General features: G+C 38.7%; 1 long non-coding RNA gene across 1 annotated transcript in view; it reads left to right on the forward strand.

The window, feature by feature from the left end:
- The window catches only part of LOC118156611, a 21,439-nt gene extending 12,885 nt beyond the window's left edge, over positions 1-8,554 (forward strand). The window contains exon 3 of the long non-coding RNA XR_004746336.1: positions 8,457-8,554. This is a non-coding gene — a long non-coding RNA (uncharacterized LOC118156611). The remainder of the gene's footprint in view (positions 1-8,456) is intronic.
- Positions 8,555-9,215: the final 661 nt, after the last annotated feature.

Genomic DNA, 9,215 nt, shown 5'->3' on the forward strand with positions numbered 1-9,215 from the left:
TTTTCTGCTCTTTTCTCTGTAATTCAAAAGTGTGCAATAGGCAGAATCAGGTATTTCTTAAGGGAATGGAATTTCATTGTCTTTTGTTATGATGAGTCCATTCTGACATTAAACCTTATTGATCCATTCATAAGGGCTAAAGTCAATATTTAGGCATATTAATAACAGATCTTACTTTTCAAAATTCTTCATTTGATTTCATTAACCTTAACTTATGTTTGTTATACTACTTCCAATTGATTACTTGTAAATATATAACAAATTAGGAGAAACTAGTGATTTTGACTAACGAAAAATTATTTGTGTCGTTATCATAAAGATACAGAATTTCAAATGTCTTCATGTTTTCGTATATAACAGTATTGTAATTTACCCATTTTTAGTAAAAGAAGATGTTATTGGCAGAGGATCTTTCCTTCATCTGATGAGTTAGGCCAGTAAATCTGGAGCAGATGTTTTGTTATACTAAGTATTGTTTGTTTTTCCAGTGGAAGCAATGGGATAATATGGATTGCAAGGAAGTTGCTTTTACTGCTGTGTTAAAGTGACTTAAATTATTGTTTTCATTTTAGACACAGGCTTTAAAAACCATCAGATCTCTGATGCTAAGACCTTTTTCCATCACTTTGCTTGAAACTTTCTGTCTGCCACAGTGAACAAGGAGATTAAAGTTGCTCATCTCATGAAAAAGTTGAGAGGAACTTTGTTGTCCAGCTAAAATGCCCCTAGATTTTTTTCTGCAATTTTTCTTCTTCTATTGAGCTTCTTTCTCAGGAATGAAGCTACAACACACATTAATATTAAGTTTATGTGTTTTGGATATATATGCTAAGCTAAGGAAGAGAGACTGCTTACATTTATAGCTCAAATATGTGATATGTGCCTGCAGGACACTGGTAGGTATCCTCAGCTGTTGCTAAAATTAATAATCAGACTGTTCCAGAAGAAGGTACACTTATGACAGTCCTGAAGAGTCCCGTGCCTGCAACAGTTGCCACTGAAGTCAGCAGGACCGTTCAAGTAATTAAGTGTTCATGTGCCTGTCTTGTAGACATTAATGTAAATAGCAAGCTTGGAGTTCACAGAGTGGAGTTCTCATTTAGTTAGTTTTTCTGATTTTTTGTTTTTGTTAAATGTCCCAAGTCCCAGACTGGGACATGTAAACTGCTTCAATAATCCTGTTTAATACAGGATATCAGTATTTTTTTTAATGTAAAATTGCAAAATATATATTATTTAAAGTTTAATGCACACAAAATGGAAATTTTAAGTCATATTTTATACATTTTTTATTAATGTTGACTCAGATGAAAACACCAAGAGTATTTTCTCTTAGGTGAAGATTGGGCCTACTAAGGCTGTGTCCCTACCCAGTGACTTTTTAACTTACTAAATCTTTTTTTTTTTTCTTTTTTTTTTCTTTTTTTAAATTTTTTAAATGGAATTCTGTTTTTCCTAAAGAGAGAGGTTCGCTACTTTTGTTTCAAGCTTCTCTCTCTCTCTCTCTCCCTTTTATTTTTTTTTCCAAATACAGCAAAATATCTGAAAGAAAAATGTCTTCCACATCCCAGTTTAGAGCCTGTCACATCAAGGGATTTTTCCAGTCCTGTGTTGTTGCTTTTTAATACGCTGATCTTTATACTTGTGTTTCATTTCTAAAAAGCATTTCAAAAAATGACGTGAAAAAAAAACAACACAGAAGTAATGAAATATAGAGAATGAAAGATATGTACAGATATTATATGTACAGAGATTTTATATGTAGATATATATATATATTAAAGCAAGATACAGGAGAAATTCTCTGCAAGTGAGACTGTACTGGTAGGTACATGTAATGCCTTGACAATCTCATACACAACTTCTTGAAAAACAAGTTCAGAGACATCTAGTGATTTTGTCAATCATTTTATCCATCATTATGTTCTGGAGATCTCCATGACAGACAACATTCTTTGTGTTACCTGTAAATAAGGCAAAATTTAGCTAGACTGGTAAATTGTTGCTATTTGGGTTTTAGTGTACAATCCCAGACACAGCAAAATGCTTTGCAACTTAGATATTAACTTTACCTATTAACCAGAAGAGCTTTGTTTTTTAAGTTGACTCAGATCAGACATTGCATATTCTCCATTAAGAATCATAGAACGTCTTCTGTTGGAAGGGACCTTAAGGATCATGCAGTTCCAACCCTCTGCCATAGGTAGGGATGCCACCCACTAGATCAGGTTGCCTAGAACCTCATCCAGGCTATACTTAAACACCCCCAAGGATGGGACATCCACAGCTTCTCTGGGCAACCTGTTCAAGAGACCCACCACCATCTGAGAGAAGAATTTCCTCTTAACATCTATTCAAATCTTCCCATTTTTAGTTTAAACCCATTTCCCCTTGTCCTGTAATTATCTGACTGAGCAAAAAGCTGCTCTCCATCTTTTCTGTAAGCCATTTAATTCCAGGTAGCACTTCTATTTGGGCACATTCATAAAGTTAGTTACACAGTTAAGTATTATAATGCACGAAGACAGATGCAATGAGTCTGTTGCCAAAAAACTGTGAAGGTGTCCCTTTCTATCAACAGAGCATTGTCTCATGGACAGAGAGAAAATAATCAAGGGTAAGTACCAGGGGAAGTACCCCTGGTCACTCATTTTCATTTGTTCCACCTGATACCATAAGTGATGCTTCACAGCCAGTGGGATGGAATATCTACAACAAAGCAAAAGCAGGGCTTTCTTTCTTAATGTAGATTGTTTACATTGAAACTAACATTACAAAGAAACTGAGATTTTATTGTAACTTATAGTCAGATATAACAAGCTCATGGATGACTATGTCATCAGTGTAAAGCACTCAGGTTAGGAAGAAGCACCACAGGGTTTTCATTTCAGCCAGTCAAGGTGGCCACATTGATCTCAATAAACCTGTTACTGCAAAGGAACTTAGCTAGAAATAAAAATTCAACAATTCTGATTCAAAAGGGGTTAGAGCCAATTCCATTGTTCAGGGCATCATGATTTGCCTTGGTCTTGGGATGTGGGTTTGAGACCATGGGGTAATTCTGAACCATTTGAAAACAGCTGTTCTCTGTCAAGGCTGGGCTGAGAAAAGTTTTACAGGTTGTGTATCTGGTAGAACTTGTCATCTGACATCTAGCAGTTTGAAACTAAAATAGGGCAGATTTAGATTAGATATTAGGAAGGAATTCTTCACTGTGAGGATGGTGAGGCAGTGGAACAGGTTGCCTGGGAAGTTTTGGATGCCCCATCCCTGGAAGTGTTCAAGGCCAATTGATGGGACTTTGAGCAACCTGGTCTGGTGGGAGGTGTCCCTACCCATGGCAGAGTGGGTGGAAGTAGATGATATTTAGGGTCCCTTCCAATCTAAGCCATTCTATGATTCTATTCTGTGATTAACCAGCAATAATACAAAACAAGGTACAAGCTACGTATAATACTATGTATATATACATATTTGCATATTAATCCCAGACACGAGCACAGATTGGGAGAAGAACTCACTGAGAGCAGCCCTGCAGAGAAGACCTGGGGGTTCTGCTGGATGAGAAGCTCAACATGAGCCAGCAGTGCATGCTTACAGCCCAGAAGGCCAACTGTGTCCTGGGCTGCATCAGCAGAGGGGTAGCCAGCAGGGAAGGGAGGTTATTGTCCCCCTCTGCTCTGCTCTTGTGAGGCCCCACCCAGAGTGCTGCAACCATGTCTGGGGCCCCAAGGATGTGGGCCTGTTAGGGTAGGTCCAGAGGAGGGCCATGAAGTTGATCAGAGGGCTGGAGCACCTCTCATATGAAGACAGGATGAGAGATCTGCCATTGTTCAGACTGGCTCTGCAGTGACCTTGTCAGAGCCCTTCAATTCTTAAAGGGGACTTATAAAAAAGATGGAAAGCAACTTTTTGCTCAGTCAGATAAAGGCAGGACAAGGTGAAATGGGTTTAAACTAAAAAAGGGGATATTTAAATTGGATGTTGGGGGTGGGGTAAATTCTTCATTCAGATGGTGGTGGGCCCTGGAACTGGTTGCCCAGAGAAGCTATGGATGCCCCATCCCCGGGGGTGTTCAAGTTCAGCCTGGATGAGATCATAGGCAACCTGATCAAATGGGTGGAATTCCTGCCTATGGTAAGGGGTTGGAACTAGATGATTTTTAAGATCCCTTCCAACCTGAACCATTATGATTCTATGACATACATAAACTGTCAAGAAAATTTCCTTACCAGAACCTTAACCATTTGAAGATGACCTAAGAGATGACCAGTGAAAAGTACTTCTTCACATAACCTGCTGAGGACCAAGAATATTCAACTGCAGAGCAACCTAACCTCAATGTCATTTGGCATAATTTAGAAATGAGTAAGATGAAAGGCTTCCTACAGTGTTGAAGATAGGCTGAGTCATTTGGGGAAGAGACAGGCAGCCAGTGATTTTTCTGAACTGGAGCTTTGCCACAGCCCTCTATTAAACTGGAGGATGTGTTAACTGAGGTTTTCCACAAATACTGCAAGTAGGTAAGATGAGAGCAGTTTTGGCACAGTTGTTTGCTAAAGGTAGGAAATAGGGTGTTTAAGTCACTGAGTGGGATGTGCAGCCTCTGATGGTGTTGTGTTTTATAAGAAAACTCAAACAGAATTACATTTCCTCTTTCAGAGAATGAAGGGAAGTTTTACACCCAGAGGAGGAATGGGCTCTAGCTCCAGGACACTCTTCTATAGGCAAAAACAAGCTTGTCCATTTTAATAATAGGGTTGTCTGAAGCTTTTATAGAGAAGTCATGAGCGGTCATGTTCAAAAAAAAAAAAAAAAGAGAGAGAAAGGAAAAAAAAAAACAACAAAGCAAAACAAAACACAAAACAACCCCTCCCCACCAAAAAAAAAAAAATCCCCCAAAGAAATCAATACCTATAAAAAAATTAAATGAGTAGCAGCAGAAACAAGTAAGGAAAATTCAACAAAAAATGAGAAAGAATAAGCCAATGACCTTCTCTATGAACTCCAGTATTCAGGTTTTCTATAAACACCACCTAACTCATGCAAATATGTTGTGCCAAAAACATTTTAGACAAGGAATAAATAAATAAATACCATATGGAGACTGCATTGACCACCATGCAGACCCAACCTTTAAGCCAAAGTTACAGTTCTAAATATGGGAAAGAGAGAGGGAAAAAAAAAAAAAAAGACCTTTTGTTTTCTTCATGGGAGGGAGAAAGCTCATTGCTCCAGGCAGTCTCAGAGAGAGTTCACAGTTCCAGGACACTTTGTCATTGTGTTGGTTGTGCCGGGCTCCTGCTCTTTGTCATATTCCATTGCAGACTAGGACTTAACTTGACAGCAGCAGCAAAGGGTTTCTTTGAAATGGATTCAACTGGTTAGCATTGCAACCACCCACCCACATGCAAAAAGTCCCAAAGTGTCAGCAGTCATGAATAATTTTCTGAAAAACATGAACTCCTTGTCTGCCTCAGGAACAATGACAAAAAATGTAGTTTTAGCAATGACTTAGTCAATGAAAGAGCGTATTTTTTTTCAATTTTTCTATTCTTTTTATTTCCTCCCCAGTCTAAAAACACAAAAATATTGAAATGTTTTCTTTTCTGAAATTGAATTGGAAATCTAGTCTTTCCTGCAGTTTTGTGTACATGTGCCATCTCCTTTCAACAAGAGAACTGGTTAACTTAATGTAACTCACCACTCTCCATTGGCCTACGCTCTCAGAAACTTTGTGCATGGTAGAAAGATAAATATATCTTCTCTCTTGTCGTAGTAAGATTTTGACTGATTTGCCTAACACCACAGTTAGGTAGTGACACTGACACTGACCATTGCAACCACAAGAATTTCCAGTGACACAGATATTTATATTTTACTATCAGGGGGTTTTATGAGAGTGTAGCTGTCCATGCAAGTTTATCCAGTTGCTGATCACATTTTGGATGTAATGTGAAATTTAACTCCACGTGTAATGTGATAAATATAATGTGAAAATCTTGCCCAGCTTTGTGGTCAGAGATGGGGGAGAAACTGTATTCCCTGTTTCTTGGTTGGAAGGAGAACTTGCAGGCAATAATAATAATAATAATAATAATAATAATAATAATAATAATAATAAAAAGAGCAAACTTCATCTCATGACCCAATGTAAGTCCTAAATTAGGTTGTTACATTTACCAGAGTGTGTAGGTTATATGTACACATACACAGATGCACATTAGAGGAAATTTATTCTATGTTCTCCTGCTGAGTATGAATATAAGAGAGAGAAAACTCTCCTGTTGTGACTGATAATTTCTGTGGCCCAGAAACAGCTAAGTAACGACTTAAGACGTGTGGAGAAGAGCAAATGTTACTGTGAGAGAGAACTGAGGAGGGAGTGTCTGGGGACCTTCAGACAAGCCAATGATTTCAAGGGATATAACTTCACAGCACGTATTAAAATTAAACCAAGAGAAGGGGTTGACTGATGGAGGGGGAATCCTTATTGCTCATAAAATACAATGAACTAATTTAAAGTGTCACAGAATATGGGATTGACTCCAAACCTCAAGGAGGATCTCATTTATGTTTACAAGTACTTGAAATGCAAAGAAGATAGAGCCAGGCTTCTTTCATTGGTGTCCAGTGACAGGACAAGAGGCAATGGGCACAAACAGAAAGATCAGGATCAGGAAGCACTTCTGTAGAGTGTTGGTGATTGAGAACTAAATAGGTTTCCCAGAGAGGTTGTGGAGTCTCCCTCCTTGGAGATATTCAGAAGCCATCTGGACACAGTCCTGGGCAACCTGCTCTCTGTGGCCCTGGCTTGAGCAGGGTTGTTGGACTAGGCGGCCTCCAAAAGCCCCTTCTGACCTCAGCTGTTCTGTGATTCTCTTAGTTCAGCTGCCTCCAGACTTGATCGCAAGGTGCTCCTGTTACATTCTGTATGTTTTAATTCCTAGCTAGTTTGTAAATGGTTAATAAATGTTTACTAGAGCTGAAAAAAGCTACAAGCCTTGTAGTAACAAGTGATATGGAAGGTTATGCCAGAAGGGGTAATGCATAGTTTTTAATAATTGTTAGCAGCCTATTGACTGACTCAATTTTAAAACGATTATTTATTTCAACACCTATTAATCATTTATTGTTATTAATCATTTAGTAAGTTTCCATTCACTGGTTTTACAGAGAAACTTGATATAAAATTGTGCCTCAAATGAAAATAAAGAAACCAAATTTAAAGCAGATCATTGGAATCTGACTTATGTAAGAAAACATTGAGATTTAATGACATTTTTTTGTGCATTAGTCTTTCTATATTGTATCTGTTAGTTTGATTAGTTTAAGTGTACAATCACATTTCAGTCTGTCAATTTATAAAGCTTAGATTGTCACCAGAAATGTTTCAAAAACCTAATTTTAAAAAAGAAGTATTGAATTTTCTGCAGGGACAAACAAACAAACAAACAAAACAACCACAAGTGAAATTCTGGTTTTGATCCTTTTCTTTTAGATGTCAATTCAAATATCTCTTGAGTGTTAACAAAAAAATTTAAGGGACATATTTGATTAGTATTCTGAGAGGTATTAATAGGCATACCAGGAGTAGAAGCTGAAGCTGGGTCTGAATTAAGGGGAAGCTGCTGCACAGTCCTTTTTTTTTTTTTTTTTTTTTTTTTTTTTCATAAAAACATTTGTTAAGAAGGACATCTAGTGGGTCATCTAGTTCAGCAGCCACAGCATGGTTTTATGTGTTGAATTCCTACCAGGTAGAAGAGTGGAAAGACAAAAGACAGTCTCTAGTGTAAGCTGAACTGCTGCCCAGCACACTTCTTCCCCCTTCCCTAGCCCTGCTGTTGTGGGCACAAAGGTTTGCCTGCAAACATGTTTTCTAGCCTTAAGTTCTCCTTGGTTGAGAGTGCTGTGGATGTCCGCGATTCAGTCTGCTCAGCAGTTTGTTTCCCATTTCATGCTACTCAGGTAGCAACAATACAAGCAGAAAATCCCTCACTTTACTCTCCTTCTGCATTAAAATGAGGAGAATCACAGAAGAATCTTTGGCTGGTAAGGATAAGGCCTGGATGAGTATTTGGAGAAGTTTCTGCCTTTCTCACCTCTGTAAAGGATTGCCCTCCTGTGCTGGGAGTCTGGCTCTCTGAGACCATCAGCCTGTGTCCCTGCTACTCTGCTTTCCCCTGGGATGCAGGAATGGGAAAAAGGTCTGTTATGTCCTGAATACCTCCAGATGACACATCTCCAGGACTTGTTTTTCAGGCTGTGCAAAAGGAACAGGCTGTGTTTGCTCCATAGACTCCCTGCAATGCTGGACAGGCCTTCTCCTGAAGGTACATATACCGTGGGCTGGCAGCACGGGAGAAAGGTGTGTGTGGGGAGTCCTCTCCAGTTATGTCCCACCACCCAGTGCCTGAATGCTCAAATCCATGTTTTCTTTTTTCCTCTGCCCACAGGATGCTAGGATCCTTGCTGGAGTTTGTAGGTATATGGGCTACTCCTCTCCTACCTCTTAGCACTCAGCAGGTGAAGTGGGTATATGCAGTCCTCAGACAAATGGCCCTTCCTCTTTTTTTTTTTTTTTTTTTTTTTTTTTTTGTTTTGTTTGTTTGTTTGTTTTTGTTCTGTTTGTTTTTTTTTGTTTGTTTGTTTTTGATGAATAGTTATGTGTGTTGTTCAACAGTCGTGTAGTTTTCACAAATCTCTCCTTGTTTCAGAACTTCCAGTCATATTCTGTGTAAATATCAGTCAAGTTTCATCCTGCTTTGCACAGCTTCCTCATGACTTTACAAATGGATTGCTGCAATGGTTGGTATTAAACCTCCTTCTAATCCAAGGAATATCTGAGGGTTGTGTTGAGTCAGCTATTTTTTTCCAAAAACAGCAAAAGAAAATAGCAGAAACCCCACCAGAACTAACACAACATTAGTCACAAGACAGACATCCTGGCCTCAGAAACTTATCTGGAGTCTTTCCCTTGGCTGTAGGCTAAACTTTGTGATGTCATGCCCTAGCTTAAGGGAGAATATGGCCTCCAACCTTAGGGACAGAAGTAATTAAATAACCTGATGGAAAATGGTGGCCAACAGAGGTGGCTTCCTGAAAAAATAAATGACACTTTAACAGATAAACAAAACACCACTGCTTCCCTTCTCTTAACAGAATTTTAGTTCCATCTGCTTTGGGCTTAGCAGCAGTTCACACGGAGCTCCCTG

Source organism: Oxyura jamaicensis, chromosome Z, assembly GCF_011077185.1.
Source record: "Oxyura jamaicensis isolate SHBP4307 breed ruddy duck chromosome Z, BPBGC_Ojam_1.0, whole genome shotgun sequence".
Lineage (NCBI taxonomy): Eukaryota > Metazoa > Chordata > Aves > Anseriformes > Anatidae > Oxyura > Oxyura jamaicensis.